This window comes from Fundulus heteroclitus, chromosome 3 (genome assembly GCF_011125445.2).
Source record: "Fundulus heteroclitus isolate FHET01 chromosome 3, MU-UCD_Fhet_4.1, whole genome shotgun sequence".
Lineage (NCBI taxonomy): Eukaryota > Metazoa > Chordata > Actinopteri > Cyprinodontiformes > Fundulidae > Fundulus > Fundulus heteroclitus.
Genome location: NC_046363.1, coordinates 25694220 through 25722161, shown reverse-complemented (window position 1 = coordinate 25722161; position 27942 = coordinate 25694220). Strand labels below are relative to the sequence as shown.

The window sequence follows — 27942 nt, the reverse complement described above, 5'->3', positions numbered from 1 at the left end:
GGTTTCTTCTTGTCCCAAAGGAAGTCCTTAACATAAGTGTCATACTGTTTGTAAACCTGGGATGGGATGTCAACAGGTACCATCATGGACACATAATTAAATAATGGGGCTATCACCATTTTTATTACATTCACCTTTCCCCATAAAGAGAGCTTCAATTTTGCCCATTTATTAAGATGAGTTTTTATTTTCTGAAGAAGCGGTTCCATATTCAGTGGCATTATTTCTTCTACATTCGGATGAAGTTTTATACCCAGATACTTCATACCTGAGGGCACCCACTTAAAATTAAATTGTGTAATATAATTTGAATGACATGTTTGGGATATGGGCATACACTCAGATTTATTCCAATTAATCTTGTATCCTGAAAATTTTGAATATGATTCAACACACTGTAGTAGAGCTGGGACAGAGACGATTGGATCTGCTATAACAGCTAAGATGTCATCCGCATACATAAGTAGCTTGTGCTCTTTTTCTCCTGCATAAATTCCTTTAATTCTTGGGTTGACTCTTATCGCCACGGCTAGTGGTTCCACCACCAGCGTGAAAAGCAATGGGGACAAGGCACAACCTTGCCTTGTCCCTCTAGAAAGATGAAAAAATTCAGATAACTGACCATTCGTCATAATTGCTGCTTTTGGTTTAGAGTATAATAAGTCAACCCATTTGCAGAACATGGATCCAAATCCAAATTTTAGAAGTGTTGTTTTAAGAAAGCCCCATTCCACGCGGTCAAAGGCTTTCTCAGCATCTAAAGAAAATGTCGCAACAGGGGTTGGATTAGAATTATTCAAATGTATTAGATGAGTAAGCCTTCTCATATTGTCGACTGAAGATCTGTTCTTAATAAAGCCTACCTGATCTTCATTTATGATATCCGGAAGTACTTTTTCTAATCGCGATGCTAGTGTTTTTGTTAGTATTTTACAATCTACTCCTATAAGACTGATGGGTCTAAAGTTAGATGGATCTGAAATGTCTCTGTCTTTTTTAGGAATAAGTGATATCAGAGCCTCATTTAAAGTGCCAGGTAGAGAGCCTGAATCAAAGGCTTCTCTATACACATCATATAATATTGGGGCAATGCTGTCGATATATTTCTTATAATATTCGACTGGGAAGCCATCCAGGCCCGGCGATTTTCCAGGTTTCATTGACAAGATCGTAGCTTTGATTTCTTCTAGAGTGATAGGAGAATCCAATTTTTCTCTTTGCTCATTGGAGATGGTAGGTAACTTCAGTAATGAGAAAAAGGCATTCATTTCTTCTGAGTCAGGTTCATTAGCAGATGTGTAAAGGTTTTTATAAAACTCTACAAATATCCTATTTATGTCTTTGACTGCAGTAAATGTCTTGCCATCTTTTCTAATTATTGGAATGTTATTCGAATTATTTTGTTGTTTAAGTTGTCTTGCTAATAATTTGCCATTTTTTTCCCCACCTTCATAAAATTTTGTTTTAAGTCTGAATAATGCATATTCAGCTTTCTTATTATATAGCTCATGTAACTGATATTTAAGATTACATAGTGTTTGATATAGAAGATTTGAGTATTTCTGTGCTATTTTTTTCTCTAACACAAAAATTTCTTTTTCCAACTTTTTTTCTTTCTCATTATTTTCTTTTTTAATTTTTGATGCATACGCAATGAATTTACCCCGAATGTACGCTTTCGAGGCTTCCCACACTGAGGCTATATTATCTGTGGAACCCTTATTTACTTGAAGAAAAAAATTAAGGTCCTCCAGAATAGAATTACTAAATGCCTCATCTTGAAGTAGCATAGTATTAAGTCTCCAACGTCCTCTTCTTTCTTTTTCCACCTTGAAGTCTATATGTAACTCCACTGTGCCATGGTCACTTATAATAATTGCTCCTATTTCACAGCCCATTACGGATTCCACTAGCTTATTAGATATTAAGAAAAAGTCAATTCTAGAATATGTCTTATGACTGTGAGAGTAGAAGGTATATTCTCTCTCTCTTGGGTTTATCAGTCTCCATATATCAACCAAATTCCAGTCCTGTGCTACCATTTGGATGGCAGCCCTATCCTTAGGTGCTGAGTTCCTCCCCGGCGTACTTTTGTCAATAAATCCGTCCATCACCTGGTTGAAATCGCCTCCCAGAATAATATGTCCCTCAGTGTTTCCTATTATATTATTAATTTCATGAAAGAAGTCTGGTTCTTCCTGGTTAGGAGCATAAATGTTGCAAAGGACAGTCCTAATTCCATTCAGCAAGGCTTCAATACATATGAAACGCCCTTCCTTATCATTATGTTGTTTAAGCATAACAAAACTTATATTTTTATTAACAAGAATCATTACACCATTTCGTTTGCTTGAAAATGAGCTGTGGTACACTTTACCCACCCAGCCTCTTTTAAACTTGGCAGCTTCTTCCTCCCCAGTTATATGTGATTCCTGAATGAGTGCAATATCAGCACCCTTGGATTTTAGATAAGTCAAAACTTTTTGTCTCTTAATTGGGTGCCCGCATCCATTAATATTCCACGATATTATGTTTATATATCCCTTAGACATCTTTTGCTACTTGGTACTTTGCGTGATTTAATCTGCCACTTAACGAGGTACATACACAACAACATAATAACTAATACTAACAACATTCGCAAACTTAAGAACACTGGCCTGGTGCAGAAAAAAAGAAAAGAAATATAACACAGAACTAAGCAAGGCGACACAGAACATGCTGCCGCTGTTAGTCCTTTTCTTAACCCCTCTAAACTTGGTCCGTGAAACGCCTTGAAAATCGTCCTTGGGCAGCACAGCCATCCGAACTCCGACGCACAAAACCGACATCAATTTTACATAATGTTTTGATAAGTATACACCTCAAATAGTAACGCTCGTTTTTCACTTAGCTTCTTGCAGGAACCGTTCGGCCTCTGAATTATCCCGGAAAGTCTTCCTCTCGCCCTTCCAGGTGAAGAGGAGTGTCGCTGGAAACAGCAGCCGGTGTTTCACCTCCATTTCCCGGAGGCGTTTCTTTACAGTGTTGAAAGCTCTCCTTTTCTCCACCAGCTCCTTCGACAGGTCCTCAAAGAAAGATAGTTTGCAGCCTTCCCACTCCAGCCCACGCTTTTCTTTGGCCATCTGCAGCACCTTGTCCCGAGCCGATGAGCGCAGGAACCGAATCAGGATGGTTCGCGGTGGTTTATTGACATCAGGCTTAGGCGCCAGTGAGCGGTGGGCCCGCTCCACTTCGAACTCGCCGCCCGTGAGGCCGAGCCCTTGAGCAATGATCCTTTCCACATACTGACGCACGTTTCCTTTTTCTTCTTTGTCTTCTTTCAACCCCACCATTCTCACATTGTTCCTCCGACTCCGGTTCTCCAAGTCCTCCACTCGTTCCCAAAGAGTCGCCAGCTTCTTGTCACATACCTCCACACATTTCTCCATCTGGGCACTAGCATCTTCAATGTCGGACACTCGCTGTTCGACCTCACCCAGCCTAATTAGAATATTCTCCACGGAGTCTTTAAGCTCTTTAGTTGTTTCTTTAATCAAGACAACATCTGCCGCCACAACTTGTAGTGTTGCACTCATTTTCCGTATTTCTTCCATGAAGTTGGAGTCGGTATGTTTCTCTGTAACGCAGCTTAATTCTGCAGCAGTGCTTTCAGGTGTGGGGCTGGTCCTCGCTGCTAGCTTACCCCTCGTTGTCGCACCTTTGAAAAAGTTAGCTTTGTTGTTGCTTGACATTTCGTCGGTGAATTATTAATATCTGGTTTTGTAAAATGACTTTAGGATTTAGCGTATCGAATGTATTTATGTCCGGATAGATTGAGAGGTATATATATCATTTAAATGTGAAAAAAAATTGTCAGTTTCCGGAGCTCTCCTAGCGTGCTGCCATCTTCCTCGGCGGTCCCACGTGACTCACTAATAATAATTTAAAAAAAACTTGATACGGTTGCATGTTTATTTGACGTTAACACAGGGTTCTTTGTTGTTGCTTTCGCGCGTGCATATAGTGAATGGCAGGGCAAAAACACATGGAGTTCTCGCCGTAAAGCAAAACCGACTCTCGCGGTCTTGCATGAGACTTCTGAGCCTGTGGGTGCGGGCCGAGGGCTCTTGCAATTGCAAGTACGGTATTTCCCCGACAGACCACTCGGGCGGCCGAGAAAACCTTTGTTCGACCTGAAATGACTCATTTAATCATCTAAAACGGTATGGAACACATTAATTAACTGAAAAATGTTGCATAGTATGCCTTTAATATTGTCAGTATTGCAGAAATACCCTGCAGATAAAAGCAATGTTGTTTCTTCCCATTCACAAATAGATGTCTTTGTTAACGGTGTGACTTCGTCATTGTGTTCTGCATTAGACATTGTAGCTCCCTTGAAAAAGAAGGTGATTATTCACAGGAAGCTGGCTCCCTGGTTTAATTCAGAGCTGCGTTCCTTGAAGCACAATGTTAGGAAATTGGAGAGAAAATGGCGCGCTACACATCAAGAGGAATCCTACCTAATCTGGAGGGACAGACTATTGCTGTATAAAAAGACCCTTCACAGAGTTAGAGCAGCATATTTTCATCAATAATTGAGGAGAATAACAATAATCCCAGATTTCTCTTCAGTACAGTTGCCAAATTTACTCAGAGTCACAGCTCCGTTGATCCAACCATTCCCTTAGCTCTTAGCAGTAATGACTTTATGGGATTCTTCATAAATAAAATTGATTCCATTAAAAATAAAATAACTGGCACCCTCCCAAACATGATTACCTCGTCCTCAGTAAGTGAAGCAGCTTTGGAGGAATCTTTAGAACCTGCGCAGTGTCTGAACTGTTTAGAATCAGTAGGGCTTTCTGAGCTATCTAAAATTTTAGCTTCATCTAAACCAGGGGTGTCAAACTCATTTTGGTTTAGGGGCAGCATACAGCTTAATCTGATCTCAAGAGGGCCACACGAGTAAACTCATTGCAAGATTAAATAGAACTGATAAAAGTGGACTTGTTGTTGATTTTTATATTGAATGAATTTCACTTTTACACATTATGAATAACCTCAGCGTTTTTAAGAAAAGTATGTGCAATTTCAACAATACTTTTACTCAGTTAAACATTTACTTGTGCAAGAACTCATCACAGTGATTGTACAATGTTGAAAAACATTTATTCACATTTTTTGGAACTTAAAAACACTGTCCTGCATGACAAAATACATCAAACAGATAAAAATTAAGAAATTATTTAAAGTCGATTTTCCACATCTGAAACTCAGTGCTACATCTGATGATTAAAACCAGTGACGTGCGGTCAGGGGAGGCAGGTGAGGCAGTGCCTCACCAGCCATCATGGAAAGAAAGAAAATATATAATCATAAAGTAATTTAAATTGTTATATTCATCCGGTGGTTTGTACTAAAAAATATTCATTTTTCATGTAGCTTCACCAATTTCGATTTTTATTTGTTCAAAATCGCTGAATTTTCTTATTTTCCCATTCAAATGCTTGGAAGCGATGCCGGTGAGGCAGCAGCGAGCTCTGCCTCACCTTGGATTGCGCAACCCCTGGCTCTGCGCTGGCTGCTCAGCGGAGAGAGCATGTTGCTGTACGGCGTCAATAAAATGGTTTAAACAAGTTTAATATGTGAACTTATTTCCAATAATTTAGCTTATGTATATAATGTACAGTGCTTTTTGTCACCAACTGTGTTTGTGTAACGTGTTTCGTGTAATGAGCGATTATAAACGGCAGAGAACAGGTTCGAGGTGAGGCAGGCAGTTCTCTTGCCTCATGGCAGGGGGTGCTCAAGATCCCACTCCTCAACTGCCGAGTAAGTGACAGCGAGCTAGGCTAAACCATAGACATTATATACGTAGACGTGTCATTGGGCGGGTTCTGACTATGCTGCGATGCGTCAGAGCGTCCGCCATCTTAAATGTGGCAAATCTGCAGTTAGTCACTTAAACAGTATCAGAGGGACTTTAATCTCTGAATATACTTTGTATTCGTAGTATTTTTGTTTTTGTAATATTACAAGTTTATTTTTCGTATCTCTTTAGCTTCATTCTGAATTTATTTTCCAAAAGAATACAAATATTTAAAATAATCTAACCTGGCCCTATTACTCCAGGAGTGAAATAATTCTGCAAACTGTGACTATTCTGGAAATGTTCCCTCTTAATTCTCATAATATGACGTTTTTCTAATAACATTATCACTTTTGTGTGTTTTTTTTTTTTACTTTACTGACCTAGGACTTTTTTTTTTATCATATTATTAATTTTACCTCTTTAATACTCCCCCAAAAAGTCTGTTCCTAAAGGTTCACATGTGACACGGTTTAATGAAATAATGAAGACCACAATGTTTAGATTTAAGAAATCGATCCTTGTATTCATAACACATACACACACAAATAACAGAACTCAACTTTTTTTCTGCCACATACAATATGGCGGTGACGTTGACGCGCGAACCTGCGCCCTATGACGCGTCTACGTATATGATGTCTATGGGCTAAATGATTCGGGAAGCAAGTCAAGTGCAGCGATAGATAGTGATTTTTTTCCCTCTCGCTTATCCCGACTTTCGACATGGATGACTACATTACAACACTAAAAAAGTTTTCTCAAGTGGACTTTCAATCGAAGCAGGAGATAATAACCAAAGGAAGACCAACGCCGGAGCTGAAAGGTTTGTTTCAGACTACGGGACAGAAGGTTAACCGCTCTTTTCAAACCGAGTGGTATTCACGAAAAGACTGGCTTTGTGGATGTCCTGCTCGAAACCGTCTTTTCTGCTTTCCTTGCCTTCTTTTTTCAACGTGTGGCACTGTGTGGACTCAGATGGGATTTGGTGACTTGAAGAACTTGCAAAGATCCCTCACCAAACATGAGCGGTCCACCACTCATATTCAAAGCCAAATTGCGCTAAAAACCTTCGGCCTGTCCAGGATAGATTTGGCTTTGGATGAACAGCGGAGACTCAACATCAGCATCCACAACGCTAAGGTAAAGGAGAACCGAGAGATTTTAAAAGATCTCATCAATGCGACCTGCTTTCTCGCTAGACAGCAGCTAGCATTTCGTGGAAATGATGAGAGCACGGGCTCTGCTAATCGTGGCAACTATGTTGAACTCTTGCATGTCCTTGCTGAGAAAGATGACAGACTAGCTAGACATTTGGAGACATCCACTGTATTTTCCGGCTTGTCCAATAGAATACAGAATGAATTAATTGAAGCAGTCGGCGATGTCATTAGAAATGATATTAAGCAGGACATAAGTGCAGCCCCATTTGTAGCTGTAGAAGTAGACGAGACCACAGATGTCACAAGCAAAGCTCAGATCTCCGTCATATTGCGCTATGTGACTCAACCTGAAGCAGGCTGTAAGGTGAAGGAGGCATTTTTGGGGTTCGATGATGTGAGTGCGGACAGACGTGCACCTGCCATAGCTGAGTATGTCCTGAGTGTGCTGGAGAAATACGGCTGTGTTGATAAGCTTGTAGCTCAGACATATGATGGGGCAGCTGTAATGGCATCAGAGCTTAATGGGGTGCAGGCTAAAATTAAGGAAAAGGTGCCTGAGGCCATGTTTACACACTGTTACGCACACAAGCTGAACCTGGTGCTATTGCATTCAGCAAAGTGCATGCCCAAGTGTCGTGCGTTTTTTAAAACAGCTGAGGGACTCGGGGCGTTTTTCAGCAAGTCCACAAAGCGCACTCGTTTGTTGGATGATGTTGTCAAGCGCCGTTTACCCAGAGCAGCGCCGACAAGGTGGAATTCAAATTCTCGGCTGCTGCAGACAATAAGCATGCACCAAAACGATCTGCGTGCTGTGTTCAATGTCATTATGGAAAATCCCGATAGCTGGGATAATGACACGCTGATGATGGCAGCAGGATATGATCGGTGGCTGTCAAAAGCATCTACATGCTTTCTTATCCATACATTTGATGGCATTTTCAATGAGACCGACGCACTTTTCAGAGTGCTGCAAAACAAAGTGACGGACATTGAATACTGTGTTGCGCGCATCCGGGACACAGTTTCAGTCATGGAGCGCATGAGACTGGAGTTTGACAGTTACTACCTCCGATTCGAGCAGAAATGCGGCGCACTTGGTTTGACAGATGGTACAGACAGACATTCGGCTAGAGATGAACGGAGACACCTGTTCTGTAACATTCTTGACAACATCAGCGATCAAATGAAGGCTAGGTTTGGCCATTTTGATGAACTTGCTTTCCTCGGTTTGGTGGATTGCGCAAAGTTCTATGAAATGTCACAACATTTTGATGACACGAAACTGCAGAGCCTGTCAAAGTATGCCAAGTTTTTTGACTTTGTCAGACTGAAGGCTGATCTCATTGGACTGTATAGCTCAAAAACGGTGAGGGATGAATGCAAATCTCCTGGACAGCTTCTCAACTTTTTGGCCGAGAAGGATCTTGTTGTGACTGTTCCTGAGGCGACAAAGTTGCTCCAGCTCGTGCTCACGGTGCCAGCTACAACAGCGTCAGTGGAGCGGTCATTCTCAGCCCTGAAGAGGCTAAAAACATACAGTAGGAACAGGACGGATCAAGGGAGGCTTTCTTCCCTGGCTGTGATCTCCATTGAAACAGAGAGACTTTTAAAACTGAAGGAAAATAAGGAGGACTTCTACCGCAAAGTGACGGATGTTTTTGTGCAGAAGGAGCGACGCATGGACTTCATTTATAAGTAAAGGTAAGACAGTAATAACATTTATTTTGTTTTGTTTTTTAAGGAAATGTGTGTTTTGTGAGCTACAGTTTGTATGTGTAAGGATGCAGAAGTGAAACATAACCTGTAAACTGCTGTCAATCTATGCATCTATTTGCAAATCTGATTCTGATGACGTCAGTGCCTCACCAGCTATGAACCTCACCGCACGTCACTGATTAAAACACAGCGCCCTCGTGGACAATATAGGAACTGCAGATTTTCAATTAAACGAAGTACATGTTTTTTTCAATAATTGTTTTATCATTCTCTTCCTGTTATCTCCTCTTTCTTTCACCTTTTCTTTTTTTCTTCAATTCAATTAAATTCAATTCAATTCAATTCAATTTTATTTTATTTATATAGCGCCAATTCGTGAAACATGTCAAAGTCAAAATCAATCATATTATATTCTTGTTCTTCCTTTCATCTCCTACTTTCCCATTGTAGTGTCCATATCATTTGAGATATTCCCCCCCATGAATCATAATAAAACTATTCACATTCATAAATCAAGCGGAGCACTATGGCAAAAGCAGTAATGCTCCACTTGTGAAAGTCAAATCTGATGAGCTCTTTTTGGCAATTAGGACAACAATTCTTATTGCCACATTGCCAGCAACGACACTGGAAAAAAAAAAAAAAAAAAACGGCCCGCGGGCCGTATGTTTGACGCCCCTGATCTAAACCTTCTACCTGTATGTTAGACCCAATCCCAACCAAGTTGCTTAAAGAGATATTCCCTTTGATCAGTGGCACTATTTTATACATCATTAATCTGTCCTTAGTAAATGGATATGTACCACAGGCTTTTAAAGTAGCTGTTATTAAACCTTTACTTAAGAAACCATCTCTTGATCAAGATGAGTTAGTAAATTACAGACCTATATCTAATCTTCTTTTCTTATCTAAAATTCTTGAGAAAGTAGTTGCTAATCAACTTTGTGAACATTTACAAATAATGACCTACTTGAGGAGTTTCAGTCAGGCTTCAGAGCTCATCATAGCACTGAAACAGCTCTGGTGAAGGTCACTAATGATATTCTCATGGCCTCAGATAATGGACTTGTGTCTGTACTTGTCCTGTTAGATCTCAGTGCTGCGTTTGATACAGTTGATCACAATATTCTCCTACAAAGACTTGAACATACTGTAGGGATTAAGGGGAAAGCATTAGGCTGGTTTAAATCTTATCTGTCAGACAGATTCCAGTTTGTTCATGTTAATAATAAATCTTCTTACAACTCTAGGGTCACTTGTGGAGTACCACAGGGTTCAGTCCTTGAACCAATTCTCTTTACTATATATATGCTTCCGATTGGCAAAATTATCAGACAGCGTGGGATTAATTTCCACTGTTATGCTGATGACACTCAGCTATATTTATCCATAAATCCTGATGAATCCAATCAATTACTTCGACTGCAGTCATGTCTTGATGACATCAAAAGCTGGATGACTTTAAATTTCCTGCACTTAAATTCTGACAAGACAGAAGTTGTAATCGTAGGACCTGATCCTCAAAAAATAAACTTCTTAATCAATCACTTAATTTGGATGGCATTAACTTGGCCTCTAGTAATAAAGTAAAAAATCTTCGTGTTATTTTTGACCAAGACATGTCATTTAAATCCCATATTAAACAGGTTTCCAGGATTTCCTTTTTTCACCTCAGGAATATTGCCAAAATTAAAAATATTCTGTCCAGGGGTGATGCTGAAAAACTAGTCCATGCATTTGTTACTTCAAGGTTGGACTATTGTAATTCTGTACTGTCAGGAAGTCCACAAAATGCAGTTCAAAGTCTTCAGCTGATCCAAAATGCTGCAGCAAGAGTTCTGATGAAAATCAACAAGAGGGATCATATCTCTCCAATTTTAGCTTCCCTTCATTGGCTTCCTGTTAAATCAAGAATATCATTTAAAATTCTTCTTCTAACGTATAAAGCCCTTAGGCAGACACCTAACATGTATACTTTGAAGTCTAATCTTAAAACTTTCCTTTTTGACAAAGCTTATAGTTAGAGTGGTTCATTTTACCCTGAGCTACTTTTATAGTTATGCTGCTATAGGCTTAGGCTACTGGAGGACATCAGGGCCTATTTTTCTCACTCTACTGATTTCTACTGTTCTCCAGTCTACTGTTCTCCAGTTTTGCATTGCATTGCATTGAAATGACTGTCATTTCAGCTTTTAACTTTTTGTTTTCTCTCTTTTTTCTTCATAGTAGGTACTCCTGGTCTGGCGTTTCATTAGCTGTGACATCATCTAGGAAAGACAGATCACCCGCTATTACGATCTAATGTAGAACAGATTACTGGATCAATGTGTGCTTCTGTGCTTTTTTGTCTGTCTTGTTGTGTCTCTGCTCTGTCCTCTGTAACACCCAGTCGGTCGAGGCAGATGGCCGTTCATACTGACCCCGGTTCTGCAGGAGGTTTTTCCTTCCCATTAATGGGGAGTTTTTCTTTCCGCTGTTGCTTTAAGCTTGCTCAGTATGAGGGAATGCTGCAAAGCCATGGACAAAGCAGACGACTCTCCCTGTGGCTCTACGCTTCTCCAGGAGTGAATGCTGCTTGTCGGGACTTTGATGCTATCAACTGGTTTCCTTATATATGACATTTTTGACCAATCTGTATAATCTGACCCAATCTGTAAAATATGATTGAATTTGACTTTGTAAAGTGCCTTGAGATGACATGTTTCATGAATTGGCGCTATATAAATAAAATTTCATTGAATTGAATGTGTCGTTTGACATGGTTGGTTAACAAATGAGAAGGAACTCATTGCACCAGTTGGGATTAAATAACTTGTTGCCAGCTGAAACATAATCGCCCATGCAGTAATTATCCAATGGGAAGTTTGTACGTATTTGCTTAGTTAAATCCAGGTGGTGACGTTTTTTTTTTTTTGTTTTTTTTGGCCAGGCAGTGTATTTCACTTTGTGCACTTTTTATTTTAACTGTTCATGTTTGTTGTGTTTATATCTATTGTAAGTTGTATTAACAACTGTTTTACCTAATATATATAAATATAGTTAAAAATGTATTTAATATGATAAACAAATGTATATGATTTATAAACTTGTAGATATTTCTACACAGAGGAAGATAACTGGGGGTCAAAACGGTAGTTACTGCTTGACAAGAAGGTTTTTATGTTAAAAAAAAACAACTACATTTTTTTTATAATTTTCTGATGTATTTGTATCATTTCACTCGTTCAGATTGCTTGACATTTGTATGTGGATTATAGAGCATTTTGAAACTAAACTATACTTTCATATTCTGAAATGACTTAATATACATTTGTCATCCAACTGTAAAGTTCCAGAGAACCAGATAACATAGACCCCATGGACAGTGGCTAAAAAGCTCTTTTTCACCACAACAATCAATCTGCCATAAAAATGATGGTCAGGACAAGGTAAACTTATATAAACCAAATTCTCACAAGATATATGTTGTTAATTGTGTATTATTGATTTTTGCATGGCATAAACTTAAACTTTGCGACCAACTATTTGAGGAGGCCACCAGTGCATTTGATGCAATGCAGTCATTGAAAAACAGTCACAAGGGGGCCGTATTGAAGAAGATGTTTCTTAGTGAAAAATTCAAGCAGCACTGTCCTTGGCATTCCTCTTGAACTTCCACATTTTGTTATATTACAACCACAAACATAAATGTATTCTATTGGAAATTAAAGCAATAAACCAAAGTATTGCAAACATTTGGAAGAGAAGGGAAAAGGTGGTTTTTAAATAATTAAATTAAACATCCAAAAGATTAATGTGCTTTTGCATTCATCCCCCTTTACTCTGATACTACTACATACAATCCGGTGCAACCAGCTGACTTGAAAAGTCCCCAAATTATTGAATAGAGTCTTAGTGTAAATTATTCTCATTATAAATGCAGCTGTAGTGTGAAGGCGTCAGAGGTTTGTTGGAGAACATTAGTGAACAAACGGTATGATGAAGACCAAGGAGCACAGCAGGCTGGCAGAGTTGGGGGGTTCTCCTGAAATCCACCATCATCTCCACAGTCTTTGCTGGGTTTAGCTCCAGGTGGTTCTGGGAGCACCAGTGGACCAGCCGATCCACCTCCTCTCTGTTTGCAGACTCATCAACTTAGACAGTAATAAATACATTTAAGAACTAAGTAATTAATAAAGTTGGCAATTATAATGAAAAATAAATACATGAGTTCATTATTAAAAAGATAAACAAATAAATAAGCTCGTTAACAGAGAAATTTACAACTATGTCTTATTGTATAATTTAATTACTGCTTACATTTATATGCTGTATTTTGGTTTATTTTATGCTTATATATGAAATATGATATCTGTTGAATATCAACAAGATGGATCATATTTCTCCAATTTTAGCTTCCCTTCATTGGCTTCCTGTTAAATCAAGAATAGAATTTAAAATTCTCCTTCTCACGTATAAAGCCATTAATAATCAAGCTCCATCATAAATCAGAGCTCTGATTACCCCGTATGTTCCTAACAGAGCACTTCACTCTCAGACTGCAGGTCGGCTGGTGGTTCCTAGAGTCTTTAAAAGTAGAATGGGAGGCAGATCCTTTAGCTATCAGGCTCCTCTTCTGTGGAACCAACTCCATGTTTTGGTCCGTGAAGCAGACACCCTGTCTACTTTTAAGACCAATCTTAAAACTTTCCTTTTTGACAAAGCTTATAGTTAGAGTGGCTCATGTTACCCTGAGCTATCTCTATAGTTATTGGTTGTGTTGGTTCAGGGGGTTTAGCTCTAAGCCGACACCCCTGGTGTCGGCTTAGAGCTAAACCCCCTGAACATCCTTCTCCATTTTGGGTTAAAGCTCAGACTAGCTGGGGTTCTAAAGACCTCTGAATCTAACGAGTATTACCCTGTTTAGAATTCCTGTGAGACCTTTTCAGCTAGATAAGTAGGACTCGACCGATCTACTAACCACCTCCGTCCTAGGACCACACCCTGTTTCAGTGGACAAGTTAGACAACCTAGTACCTATTTCCTGACCACTGTCCTAGTTAATGGTGGCTCCTACTTTTATGCAACGGCACTTGTTTCTGGATCGGTAATATTTTTAGAAACTCAAAAGTCCCTAAGGGTGTTGTTTAAAGTTTGGGCTACAGGCAACCTTTTAAGACCTCCTAAATATTTCTAGAACCATAGACCATGTCTGTTTTACACTCATAGAAGAACTCAGAAAAATGTTGACTCAATAATTGAATGTCTACAACTTCTAATAAAATTTGATATGCTTCTTTAATTAGTATGCTTTAGCAGGGAATTAGCAACAGCATTAAGCAATTTAACAAATTAAAATTTAATCAACTTCCTATCTCTTATCTAAGGCTGCTTACTGATGCAGCCTTAGGAGAGGCTTTTAAATTTGGAGGAGCAAACTGACCCGAACCTCAGAAGGAATCCAGGGTTTCCTGCAGCGCTATCTTGGCGCTACCGCCACGGCAACATTCCAAAAAAAAAAAAAAAAAAAGTGACGCTAACACGCGGTTTGTTGTTGTTTCTTTCGCGCGTGCGTGAATGGCAGGGAAAAAACACATGGATACCCCCGCTCCGCGAGTCGGTCCGCGGAAAACGTGTCGTCCACCCACCCCTCCCCCCCCCCACCCCCCCGCTCCGCGAGTCTGTCCGCCTCGCATAAGCAAATTCCTCCGGGAAACAATGGAATCACAAAGTGTCTTTGATTTCTGTGTAACGGAGTTGTTCAGGTGAAAAACTTCCCTTCTCTTGATGGCAACCCTGATGTCCCATTAATGTCCCATTCACAAAGACTCACGCCTTGAGCCCCTGCTTTGATGTCCGTGTCTGAGGTCCGTTTCTTCAGCTCTACAAGTTGGTTCAGCTTTAGAACTGACATATCACGGGTGCAACTCTCATCTTTGGGACATCTAGGCTCTTCTCATGAACCAGGTCAAAACCACAGCAGTTCTTCTTGACAGCATGTCTTCTTGAGACGAGATCTGAGCACTGAGCACCCAAATCACCTTTCTTTTATGTGTTGAGAGAGCCGTTGGGAGGTTGCAAAAACTTTTAAACATCCCCCTTTACTGAACAACAGCAAAAAGTCCCTAATCATCTCATCGCCTTCACCCCAGCAGCAGTTTATTGAACCAAACCGTCTGGTTCCACTTCCTCTTTCTCCCCGGCACATTTCCTGTGGACAGCAGCTGCTCTCTCTGGAGGACCCCTATATTGCTCCATATCCTCTAAACTGACCATGTTCAAATCTATTTTCTCTTCAGACTGTCTGCACTAAAACAGTCATTATTTCATTTATTTAATACATAAGTGCTTGATCCTTTAAAAAAGAAAAGACAATTAATCAACCATATAATTCAGTAAAGAGAAAATGATCAATTAAAACATACCATTACAGAGCTCTTATGTTATCTAGTTTATGTAATACATTTAATGTCCAAATTATTCCTTAATTTGTGAGTAACAGGGAATATGACCGGGCTCACCACACCACCGATTTTAGAGGTGTTTGGTCGTTAAAGCCATTAAGCCAGCAGATTGAAACGAAACTGGTCCACTCCATTGTAACGAGGAGTCGTTAGGGTCTTTATTGGTCTGGCTTGCAGGAACAATGTTTTGATCACCCGTGTGATGGTGAGAATTGAGGTGATGATTGGCTGGAATTAATCCTATGGCTGTATTATAGGTTTTTGAGAGTTGGAACCTAAGTCCTCCTCCTCTGTTTAAGGCTGTTTTTTCTCTCTTTACATAGATGGCTTCCTTCACACCCCTTTCAAACCATCTGTCTTCTTTGTCCAAAATATGAACATTTTGATCCTCAAAAGAGTGTCCTTTGTCCTTAAGGTGTAGGTGGACAACATAGACTTGTCCTGAGGAGGTAACTCTCCTGTGTTGAGCCATGTGTCTGTGAAGAGGTTGTTTGGTTTCTCCAATATAAAGATCGGAACATTCCTCACTGCACTGAACTGCATAAACCACTTCGCTCATCTTAGGTTTGGGAGTTTTGTCCTTGGGATGCACCAGCCCTGTCTGAGGGTCCTGCGTGGACATCGGGGAACTGTCCCCGATGTCCACGCAATGCTGCAGAGCCGCGTTAACCAACACAGCCCCACAACATCCAGAGCCTTAAGGTACTCAGGGCGAATCTCATCCACCCCCGGGGCCTTGCCACCGAGGAGCTTTTTAACAACCTCTGCGACCTCAGCACCAGAGATGGGAAAACCCGACCCAGACTCTTCAGGCTCTGCTTCCACAATGGAAGACGTGTTGGTGGAATTAAGGAGGTCTTCAAAGTATTCTGCCCACCGACGCACGACATCCCGAGTCGAGGTCAGCAGCACACCACCCCCACTATAAACAGTGTTGGTACTGCACTGCTTCCACCTCCTGAGATGCCAGACAGTGGACCAGAATCGCTTCGAAGCCGTCCGGAAGTCTTTCTTCATGGCCTCTCCAAACTCTTCCAACGCCCAAGTTTTTGCCTCGGCGACCAGCCGAGCCGCCTGCCGCTTTGACTGCCGGTACATATCAGCTGCTTCTGCAGTCCCACTGGCCAATAAAGCCCAATAGGACTCCTTTTTTAGCTTGACGGCTTCCCTCACCGCCGGTGTCCACTAGCGTGTTCGAGGGTTGCCACCGCGACATGCAAGACAACCTAGCGGCCACAGCTCCGACTAGCCGCCTCAACCATAGAGCAGCAGAACATGGTCCACTCAGACTTAATGTCCCCCGCCTCCCTTGGGACGTGTTCAAAGCTCTCCCGGAGGTGGGAGTTAAACCTCTGTCTCACGGGGGACTCTGCCCTCTCGTTCACCTGGGTGAACCCCAATATACGGGCACCGGGATGAGGGGCAACAAGTATGCCCACTCCAGCTCGGCGCCTCTCACCAGGGGCAACTCCAGAGTGGAAGAATGTCCAACCCCTCTCAAGGAGACTGGTTCCAGAGCCAGAGCCATGCATTGAGGTGAGTCCGAATATCTCTAGTTGGAACCTCTAAACCTTGCGCACTAGCTGTTGGGATTAAAGTTTATACTTCATTAACCCATTTATCTTGTTATGATGTAGTAATGTAAGCTTCTGATATAATCATATTACTCACATGATAGCTTAATCATGTCTGTGCAAAGAAACAGAAGACACTCTGTTTCTTCGCTTCCAGAAACAAGAACACTCAGCAACAAGATTATTTGCTGACTGAACATGATTGCTCAGCTGTGTATCTCTGTTGACAACTAAGGCTGTGAACTATCTTGCTTTCCCCACCCTTCAGTACAGCCTCAGTCATGTAACTAGGGAAACGCCCCAAACTTAATAAAATCGAGAGGAGAATGCTGAGACCGGCAGAGTAGTTTGGAGATTGTAACTGTGCGGTCTCTGCTACTCTCCTCGCGAGTAAAACCAAACTAAATGTCTTTGTGCCTTCTTTTTCCCTTTGTTGTATGATGTTTTAGGTGCTTAGACCTGACATTAACTTGGTCCTTCGAGCCGGATGCCAACATACCTGAAGATACTGGTGGACAAGGGTGAAATCCAGAAAGACTGTGGCCACAGCAGGACTGAAGAGTCCTTCAGACCCTTTAACGGCATCGGGTTTCCTTCCATCCCTTAGGATTCTGAAGGTTGACGTGATCCGAGGGATTAAGGCACAAAGGAGGACGGGGAAGTCCTGTAAATTCTGTAAGTAGGTTTTCATTAAAACAAAAACCGGAGTGAAAATAGAGTAAAATAAGTTCCTACCAGGGGAGCAGGCCCCCGAAACTGTCTGTGGTAAAAGTAGGATATTTTACATCTATAAAAGAAAAAGACCTGAGGGATTCTAGACCCTGTTTAGGCAATAGTATAGAGCTAAATAACTCCTACCAGGGGAACAGGCCCCCGAAACTCTCTGTGGTAAAAGTAGGATATTTTTCGTCTATAAAAGAAGTGGAACTAGTTCAAGTAAATAGTCCTTAAAAGTGTGACTGAGAGTGTGATTGGGAACAATATAACCACTATGTTCTATTCCTCCATACTAAAACAACAGGAAAAGAATTTCTGACCTGAAAAGGTTGAAGCAGAAATTACCACAATAGTTTTTAGTATTGTCCTGCTGGTAAACAAACACCAGTGTTTAGAACACCCTAGGTGTTGACACTGGACCAAATTGACTCAAAATGGGGAAAAACTCGAGCAAAATAAGAGAAGGATTAACCAGCAGTGACTGGAAATTTGTACAAAATAGAGATCCTGACAAAAATAAAAATTTAAATAGAAAGAAATACGGGTTTGAGGGACGCCTCAACTCCCAAAAGATTGCAGAATTAAAAGATAAAATAACAAAACACTGCAAAAATGACAAAAATAAAATGGCAAAAGAAGGTTGGGAGGACCTAGGCTGGTGGGAAAAAGTAGCAAAATCAAGAGAAGAAGGGCAAAAAAATATAAGAAGAAGAAGGAGGAAGGCAGGACAATGTTTTGTAGGCAGGAAGATAATGAAACGGGGCCCGTAGGGAAAGGTCATGTTAAAATAAAAATAGGAAAAACCAAACAAAAACCAGATGAAGGTTTTGTTGAATACCGAGTAAGGATGACCGCTGTGTTCAAAATGCATTCAGGTCTGAATGAGGATCAAAACACCCAAAGTCCCTATCAGCAGCAGTTAAAGAACGCTTTGCATGCAGGTTCAAGTAACGCAATACAACAATGGGTAAATCGACATTACATAGACATGGCGTCTGGTAAACCGGAAGAGTACATTAATCATGCACTCCATGCAGAAAAAGTAATTAAAGATAAAAAACGACAAAAAACTAAAACAAAGTCAGAAACATTCCTCCCAGAAGAAGAAGTGTTTTATCAAGGACATAGAGCCCATCGTGATAACAGAGGCAGAGGCCGAGGAGGGAGAGGAAGATTCCACGGTCGTCCTTACTTATCAGATAAATATTGGGAATGTGGACAGGTGGGACACATCTGTAACCCAGGTTTACTTAGTTATCAAAATCAATAAATTAGTTAAAAGAAAATCAATCAATAAATATGTTAATGTGGTTAACAATTCATTAAAAACATCTGTAATATTTTATTTTATTCAGTATGTTATTTCATGAGTTATTTTGTGTTTAAAATGCATTTGGATCTTTATTTTGAAGGGCACGTTGCTGCGTGACCCAGGTGACCAACAACCACCAATCGGATTGTTCAAAGGTTTTTTTTCTTGGCTGGAAGCTTGTGGTTTTTGCGGAGCGGGCTAAAAGAAAATCTTTGAGAGAGGAAGGTGAAGAAAAAAAACGTTGAGATGAAGATGTTGAAAATTTAAATATTTTAATTTGTAAAGTTATTCTACAGGCTGCAGAAAAGTCAATAAAAAAGAAGGAAGGAAAGCGTAAAAATAAGATTGTTCCATGGTGGACAAAGGGATGTGAAAAAGCGATAAAATCTCGTAATAAAGCTTTTAAATTGGTAAAAAGAAATCATTGTTTTGAGAATTTTATTAATTATAAAAAATCTCAAGCAAATGTAAGGAGAATTATAAAAAGTGCAAAGAAAGAATACTGGAGGAAGTTTTGTTGTTCAGTAGGAAGAGAGACAGAGATTGGTAAAGTTTGGGGTATGATAAAAAGAATGAATGGTATAAAACGAGAGTATGGATACCCAGTTTTAAAAGATGGACAAATAATAGCAGTGAGAGATGAGGAGAAGGCAGAGATGCTGGCTAAAACTTTTGTAAAAATTCACAGCTCAGATAATATTAGTAAAGAAGGAAAAAGAGGGAGAGAAAAAACTGTAAGGGAGAATGAAGAGTTACAACAAGAAGAAAATTATAATGATTTATTAAACAAACCTTTTACAATGACAGAACTAAAACGTGCTATCCAGAAATCTAAGACGTCAGCACCAGGAAAGGATCAAATTTGTTATGTAATGATAAATCAACTCAATGAAAAATCAAAGGAAGTATTACTAGAATTATATAATAAAGTATGGGAGGATGGGAAACTGCCACAGAGCTGGAAGGAGGCTGTGGTGGTGCCAATACGCAAACCAGGAAAAGATACTACTAATCCAGGAAATTATAGACCAATTGCTTTAACATCTAACATATGTAAGATAATGGAGAAAATGATAAATGAAAGGCTAACATATTATATGGAAAAGAAAGGATATATAGCTAAATACCAAAGTGGTTTTAGGAAAGGGAGAAATACAATGGATCCAGCTGTATGTTTAGAACATGAAATTAGAAAAGCACAGGTTAACAAAGAAAGTGTGGTGGCTGTCTTCTTTGACATAGAGAAGGCGTATGATATGATGTGGAGAGAAGGATTGTTAATTAGACTGTGTCAATTAGGAATTAAAGGACGAATATTTAGATGGATTAAGGATTTTTTACAAGGGAGATTAATACAAGTTAGAATAGGGAAGAATTATTCGAGGAAATATAGGGTAGAGAACGGAACACCTCAAGGGAGTATAGTGAGTCCTTTATTATTCTCTATATTAATTAATGATGTTTTCAAGGAAATAGGGAATGGGATGGGGTTTTCTCTTTTTGCGGATGATGGGGCAATTTGGAAGAGGGGGAAAAATTTGAAATTTATTATTAAAAAGTTACAGGATGCAATAACAGAAATAGAACAGTGGTCATATAAATGGGGTTTCAAATTCTCAGTAGATAAGACAAAGACAATGTTTTTTACAAAGAAAAGAATTAGTACAGAGATAAAACTAAAAATGTATAATCAAGAATTAGAAAGAGTAAAACACTTTAAGTTTTTGGGGTTATGGTTTGACGAGGGGATAACATGGAGTGTACATATACAGAAAATACAGGACAACTGTAGGAAGGTGTTAAATGTTATGAGATGTTTGGTGGGAATTGATTGGGGAGCTGATAGAAAAGCATTGAAGGCCATTTACTGCGGATTAATTAGGTCAGTATTGGATTATGGTTGTGTGGTGTATGGATCTGCATCGAGTTCATCTTTAAAAAAGTTAGACAACATCCAGTTTCAGGCTTTGAGATTATGTACAGGGGCATTTAAAACAACTCCAACAGCAGCACTCCAGGTGGAAATGGGAGAAATGCCATTAGAGCTGAGAAGAACTCAGTTGTCTTTAAATTATTGGGCTAATTTAAAAGGTCATAGTGATAATCATCCAGCACAAAGCACTTTAAAGTCTTGTTGGGAAATGGAGAAAAGGGAGAAAAATAGCTTTGGATGGACAGTTAAACAAAAAGCAACAGAGTTAGAATTAGTTGATTTAATTTTCAGTCCGACAGTACCAATGCCAGCAGTTCCACCTTGGATAGTACCTGAAGCAAAAGTAGATTTGAAATTATTAAAAAAGAAAAACAAAGATAGGGAGTTTATTTTGAATTCAGATACAATACAGAAATATATTAACAGTTATTATAGTTTCATTCAGATATACACAGATGCATCAAAAAGTTTAGTTAATAAGATAGGAGTATCAGTTATTGTTCCAGAGTTTAAAATTACAATAGGAAAGAGGATTAGTGATAACATATCAGTATACACAGGAGAAATGGTAGCAATTCTGTTGGCAGTACAATGGGTAGAGGAAATAAGACCAATGAGAGTAATAATTTGTTCAGATTCATCTTCATCATTAATCAGTTTACAGAGAAGTCATTCAGATAGTAGACCAGATATTTTAATAGAAATCCAGCAAACATTGTTCAGAATTCAAATGATGGGAATTACAGTTATATTTTTGTGGGTACCAGCACATATGGGAATAAAAGGAAATGAAAAGGCAGATAAGGTTGCAAAGGAGGCTACAATTAGAGAAAACATTGATATCTCAATTAAAGTTAGTAAGATGGAAGTAAAGAGCATTATTAAACAGAAGATGAAGGAAAGGTGGCAAAAGCAATGGGAGGAAGAGAGGAAAGGACGGTGGCTGTACATGATTCAGAGGAGAGTGGGAGAAATGAGTTGTGCAGGGAGGAGCAGAAGGGAAGAAACAATCATATCAAGACTTAGATTTGGGCACACTGGATTAAATGGAACATTATTCAAAATAGGGAAGCATAACACTGGAAGATGTGAGTATTGTGGGGAACAAGAAACAGTTGAGCATATTATGATATACTGTAAGAAATATGAAGAAGAAAGAAGGGAAATGGTTAAAAATTTAAAAAGGAAAAGAATAAAATTTGATTTAATAGAAATGCTTAGAAGTAATTCAAGAGATGAGTGTTATGGGATTATGTTTCATTATCTTAGACTAAGTAATTTAATTGATAGGATTTAATTTTTATTTTATTTATTTATTTTTTTTTATTTTTTTGGGTGTTTGTTTTATTTTGGTAGGTTGGTTTAATTTATTTTAGGTAGTATAAGTCATTCTGATCCACACTCCAAACCAGTTGGTGGCGGTAATGCACCGTTTCGTTGCGTGCCAACCGCCAGAAAAAACCATAAAGAAGAAGAAGAAGAAAAAACGTTGAGAGAGGAAGGTGAAGAACCTTAAGTGGTTAGAAGCCAATTTTGGTGGATTTTGTGGAGAAGATATTTTCCGTACTCGATCTGTACCTGTGTGGAGACGATTAGTACGTTGGAAAACGGGACTTGGTGAGTGGAAGAAGAAGAAAAAACGAGAAAAAAACGTTTTTCTTTCTTTCTTTAAAAAGGAAAAAAAAGATATGTGTAATGTATTTATGATTTTGTGAATATGTAAAGCCGAGGTAGTGATTTTAAGTTAATGTATGGTAAAACTTGAAGCACATGCTGCAAATAACTTATAAGCTAAAACTGAACATCACAGTGCATCACTACACTATTGCTGTGTCTCAATTCGGCGGCTGCGTCCTTCGAAGGACGCATTTTAAGGCCGGTGACGTCACAACGATGCGCGGAGGCTGTCCCATTTGGCAAAAATTCTGAGGACGCTTAAAATGCAGCCTTCAAATGCGTCCTCCTTTTCCCCGAATTCTGAGGATGCACCGCGACCATCCTTACTGGCCTTGCCTGCCATAAGATTTCCCAAGGTGCTTTGCTCGCTTTTTTTTAGTAGTTTAAGAAGAAGAAAGAAGGCGGATTTTCATCAAGACTAAAGGAAAGCAGCAGCAGCGCTGGCAGTAGTGCTGAGTACAGCTATGTAAGTAGTTTGTTTTTATTTTTTTTAACTGAACATTATTAAAATACATGACGGTAACGGAGCCACCGGAATTTGTAGGACCAGCTATAGCTAAAGTTTAGAGCTAATCTGTTGATACGAGACTTTTAGCAACATTAAAAGACTGAATAAAAATGTCACAATTTTTTATTTTAACCTACATCTTATTGTAACTGTGCTGATAGCCATGTCCCTCACAAATCCGATCAATTTATTCTCATGCAGTTTATTACAAATGATTAGAACTGTCAAAGCTTAATGCAGCTGAAGAAATAACATCAGTCCAGCTGTGCTGGGCTGTCAATACTGCAAACGTTTTGTTTGAATACTTAATAACGTATAGTTAATTTACAGTACAATATAATAAGGTTTAAAGTATAATTCACTTGAAGAACAATACCAGCGTAATTATACAGAACAGTCATTTTTCCTGTTGACATAACAGAAATATGCTTTACATGTCATTTTGTTATAGGCAACAGGGAGCATACAGAGGAGTTGATAAAACTCCGTGGGCAAAATAACCACCTCTTTACCAGGGCCAAAAATACTGCCACAGTCGGATGGAGGTAAGTGTTGAGACATAATTCCATATACATGTTGCATTTATATGTAAAAGTCAAACAAGTTCAAAGAAGTCCTGTTCAAACACCAACGTACAAATATAATCTTTTGATCTCATCAAATGATGCCCAGATGTTACTTTTTTTTTTTTAAATCTTATAGTTGTGATAGTAGGGATCCTTTCCTTGTGTGTTTATCTCTTCTCATTTCTCTTGTTTAGAACAATCCTGCAAAAAACGGGCCTGGAGGGTGAAATTGAGCCACAACAGGCCAAGAAAAAGTGGGACAACTTGGAAAAAAAATACAAAGTATGTTCAGGTTTGGCTAATGTAATGAAATACACACACACACACACACACACACACACACACATACACACATATATATATATATATATATATATATATATATATATATATATATATATATATATATATATATATATATATATATATATATATATATATAAACACTCCTTTTTTCTAGCTTCAAAGAAACACTACAGAAAATTGCATCTGTTGACACAAATTGTTTTCCTCTACTTTAGGAATGCAAAGATCCAGGGACAGGGCAAGGGGTCAGTGGGAAGCCTACTGTTGCCACCTGGCCATGGTTTATCCTCAGGTTCTGTGTTGCTGTTATTGTTAAATTAAATTATTAAATTGTTTATAAAAGTTATTGTTGTCTGTGTGTTCTTAAAGTCTTTTAACCTTTTACATCATCTGTTTCATCACTTCTTTACAATTTAAGTAAACTTAGAACAACTTCTCAGTGATAACATCAATTTATTTTTAGGGAAACAAGTATTTACAATAAACTATTAAAAACATTTTAACTATTTACAGAAGATATAAAATAAATATTACTAAAGAATATATATATATATATATATATATATATATATATATATATACAATTTTGACTGAGCAGGAGTCCCTGGTGGTGCTGCTGGACTGGATGGGATGCCACACAGATGACCTTGGAGTCTTCTGACTGCGAGTGGGACATCATCTGGGGGGTGGGGGATGCCTCTCTCCACTGTTCACCACATCGTCCATCAGGGTTTGCAGGGCTGACCCAATCGACGGCTGCCATGTTCCTAAAAATGTTTAAGACGACGCAGAAAATGACTTTACTACAACTGTTTTCATAACCCTTACATGAGAAAAGCTAAAAAGTGATTATACTTGCCATCTACATGTAATCGTGGTCGGGTAGACCCTCCTCCAGGGCAGACACCTCGGCAGACAGCTGGTCCCGCCAGGGAGCACCACTGACTGCCTCCAACACGTTCTCCCCCTCCTCATCCTCTGGCATGTCGTCCTGCACTTCATCGTCTGGGGCCATGATGTCACCGGCTCCCAGGCAGATGTTGTGCATTTAAGTTGATGCAGCGGTACATCAGCCTTGTCTGGATAGAGACATGAAGATTAAGAACAACAGGATTAGATGATAGCAATGTCATTTTAGCTGATATAATTCTAGTGAATGTTAACCCCTTAACGCCTGGTGTTGCTAATTTGTGACCAAACAATTCTGGCCTTTACTTATTTTACTTCATCTAGATCCCCTATTTAACTTTTTTTTTTTTTTACGTTTTTATATTTAGATTTATATTTCCTGTATTATTTTTTCGTTATATAATTACAAATAAAATCAGGCAGTAAGGGGATAACAATTTAGACAAATAATGATTTATTTCTCAATATTAGTTTGGCTTCTCAACACAACATTAGTGATAGTGAAAGTAGTGATTTAAGTCAGTTATTTACAGGGTTTGTACACATTTAACTATTCAATTCAAATTACTAAAGTTACAAACATAAGCCTATATCAAGTCTTACAAATAAATATAACATTTTATATTTAAACATATTCATCAATCTGCTGACAAGCGTTTGTTTAATAACTGGTATATTATGATCAGTAGCAGGCCCCTGTGGGTGAAAATAATAGCAGGTAAATGTTACCTCTCCACTGCGCTCCTCCAGCCTGAGAAAAATTCGTCGCCGGTTTTACTGCTGCCGAAGCCAGCTAAACCGACTCTCCTCCTCCAATAACAAGTAAATAAAAAAAATAATTCAATATCCATTTTTTTGCGTCGTTTATCGGCGCTGGTGCTGTTTTCGCCGGGCTTGGGGTAGACGTGATGACGTCGTGTCGCAACCAGGAAGTGCTCCAAAGGCTAGACCGTCCCATTTACCAACGGCTGAGGATCCTCCGGAGCATCCTCCGATGGCTGCGTCCTCCTAAGGCTGAGTAGGCTGGGTCCTTCGAAGGACGCAGCCGCCGAATTGAGACACAGCACATGATGTTCGGCAGCCATTTTATACGGTGGCCCTGAGGTGCAAAGCGCTACAACTTTAAGGAAAGCACCCCAACTTTAAGGAAAGCGCTACAACATTTAGGAAAGCGCTACAACAATAAGGAAAGCACTCCAACATTAACAAAAATATTACAACATTAACAAAAGCACTTCAACATTAACGAAAGCACTCCAACAATAACGAAAGCGCTGCAACATTTAGGAAAGCGCTACAACATTAACAAACCGGAAGAGGTACGTCCCAGTGGGAGACCTAAGAAATCGCTGATTGGACTACAGCTCGTTTTTACTTTTGAACCGAAAGTATTTCTGGCTTTACTGTGTTTTTTAAAACCATGAATGTTCTCGGTGATCCAAACCATAAGATGCAGTCTAAAATGCCACTTAGTCTGTTTATAAGTTTCGCTTTTATTAATTAAGCTTTTTTTTAACTACGTGCGCTGTGTTTCTGTACCTCAACGCTCTGGTCTGCTCCTCTCCCCTCCCTCCCCTCGGACCCAGGGGCTTTTATCAGCGGCAGCCTTATCACTACGTTTAATGTCTCTCCACTCCTACCAAAATGTCCTAATTAAAATCAATAGGAGAGTCCGTAGCTGTGTTTCATGCTATTTTCTTTTTAACGACACAGAACCAGTGGCGCTTCGGTGGGCGTGCTGCCTTGGCTTGAATTCAGGTGCGCAAAATTACGTTACATATAATTTAGGTGTGCACTTTTAAGGGTCATTTCAACAAGCTTGTAACATCAGGAGCTTCAGTTCAGACCCAATATTCATTCTCTTCCCTCTAAAGGAGCCCTATACAGTCTTTATTTATGCTTTCCCCCACTGTTACCCCTCGCGCGCAGCGCACCAGGGTGAAATAGAGCAGCTGCGGATCATGCGTAAAGACGCAGCGTGAACGACGCAGCCCTGTATGCTTTAAGGGTTACAGCTGACGGGAAAATGTAGGACCTTTTAGGCTTGATCAAACTCCGCCTCATTCACAAATGAGACCAACATGGATAGATTAATGATAAGCTGTAGTTTCATTATCAACTACGATAACATAAAATCTGTTTCGGGGGGTCTTTACGCATGATCCGCAGCTGCTTTATTTTACCCTGGTGCGCTGCGCGCGAGGGATAACAGTGGGGGAAATGCATAAATAAAGACTGTATAGGGCTCCTTTAGAGGGAAGAGAATGAATATTGGGTCTGAACTGAAGCTCCGATGTTACAAGCTTGTTGAAATGACCCTTAAAAGTGCACACCTAAATTATATGTAACGTAATTTTGCGCACCTGAATTCAAGCCAAGGCAGCACGCCCACCGAAGCGCCACTGGTTCTGTGTCGTTAAAAAGAAAATAGCATGAAACACAGCTACGGACTCTCCTATTGATTTTAATTAGGACATTTTGGTAGGAGTGGAAAGACATTAAACGTAGTGATAAGGCTGCCGCTGATAAAAGCCCCTGGGTCCGAGGGGAGGGAGGGGAGAGGAGCAGACCAGAGCGTTGAGGTACAGAAACACAGCGCACGTAGTTAAAAAAAAGCTTAATTAATAAAAGCGAAACTTATAAACAGACTAAGTGGCGTTTTAGACTGCATCTTATGGTTTGGATCACCGAGAACATTCATGGTTTTAAAAAACACAGTAAAGCCAGAAATACTTTCGGTTCAAAAGTAAAAACGAGCTGTAGTCCAATCAGCGATTTCTTAGGTCTCCCACTGGGACGTACCTCTTCCGGTTTGTTAATGTTGTAGCGCTTTCCTAAATGTTGCAGCGCTTTCCTAAATGTTGTACGCTTTTGTTATTGTTGGAGTGCTTTCGTTAATGTTGAAGTGCTTTTGTTAATGTTGTAATATTTTTGTTAATGTTGGAGTGCTTTCCTTATTGTTGTAGCGCTTTCATTAATGTTGGAGTGCTTTCCTTAAAGTTGTAGCGCTTTGCACCTCAGGGCCACCGTAATTTTAAGAACCGCATTTGAGACGGGAGTTGGACAATGTTTATTTAAAGCTACCTGGTTATTTATGTTGGTATTTATGCACATTTTATGTTGTTACAATAGGCCATTTAGAGTGGGTTGGAGAATTATTCAACTGACACGACTTGGAAACCACGAGGTTGAAGCAAGATGGCGAGCCACCCTGTGATCTTCTGAACTGTGCTGTGCAACTACCAGAGTAATAGCGCCTCTATT

General features: G+C 39.5%; 2 long non-coding RNA genes across 3 annotated transcripts; one reads left to right on the top strand and one right to left on the bottom strand.

The window, feature by feature from the left end:
* Positions 1 to 22616: 22616 nt before the first annotated feature.
* On the top strand, positions 22617 to 24115 carry LOC118561972. Of its 2 annotated transcripts, XR_004930408.1 has the most exons (4): positions 22617 to 22855; positions 23349 to 23442; positions 23658 to 23745; positions 23985 to 24115. It is a non-coding gene; the product is annotated as an uncharacterized LOC118561972 (long non-coding RNA). The 2 variants fall into 2 exon arrangements; XR_004930410.1 differs by lacking the exon at positions 23658 to 23745.
* Positions 24116 to 24726: 611 nt separating this feature from the next.
* Positions 24727 to 25667, bottom strand: LOC118561978. The gene is made up of 2 exons (XR_004930414.1): positions 25408 to 25667; positions 24727 to 24848 (listed from the first exon to the last, which is right to left on the bottom strand). It is a non-coding gene; the product is annotated as an uncharacterized LOC118561978 (long non-coding RNA).
* Between the last annotated feature and the right edge of the window lie 2275 nt (positions 25668 to 27942).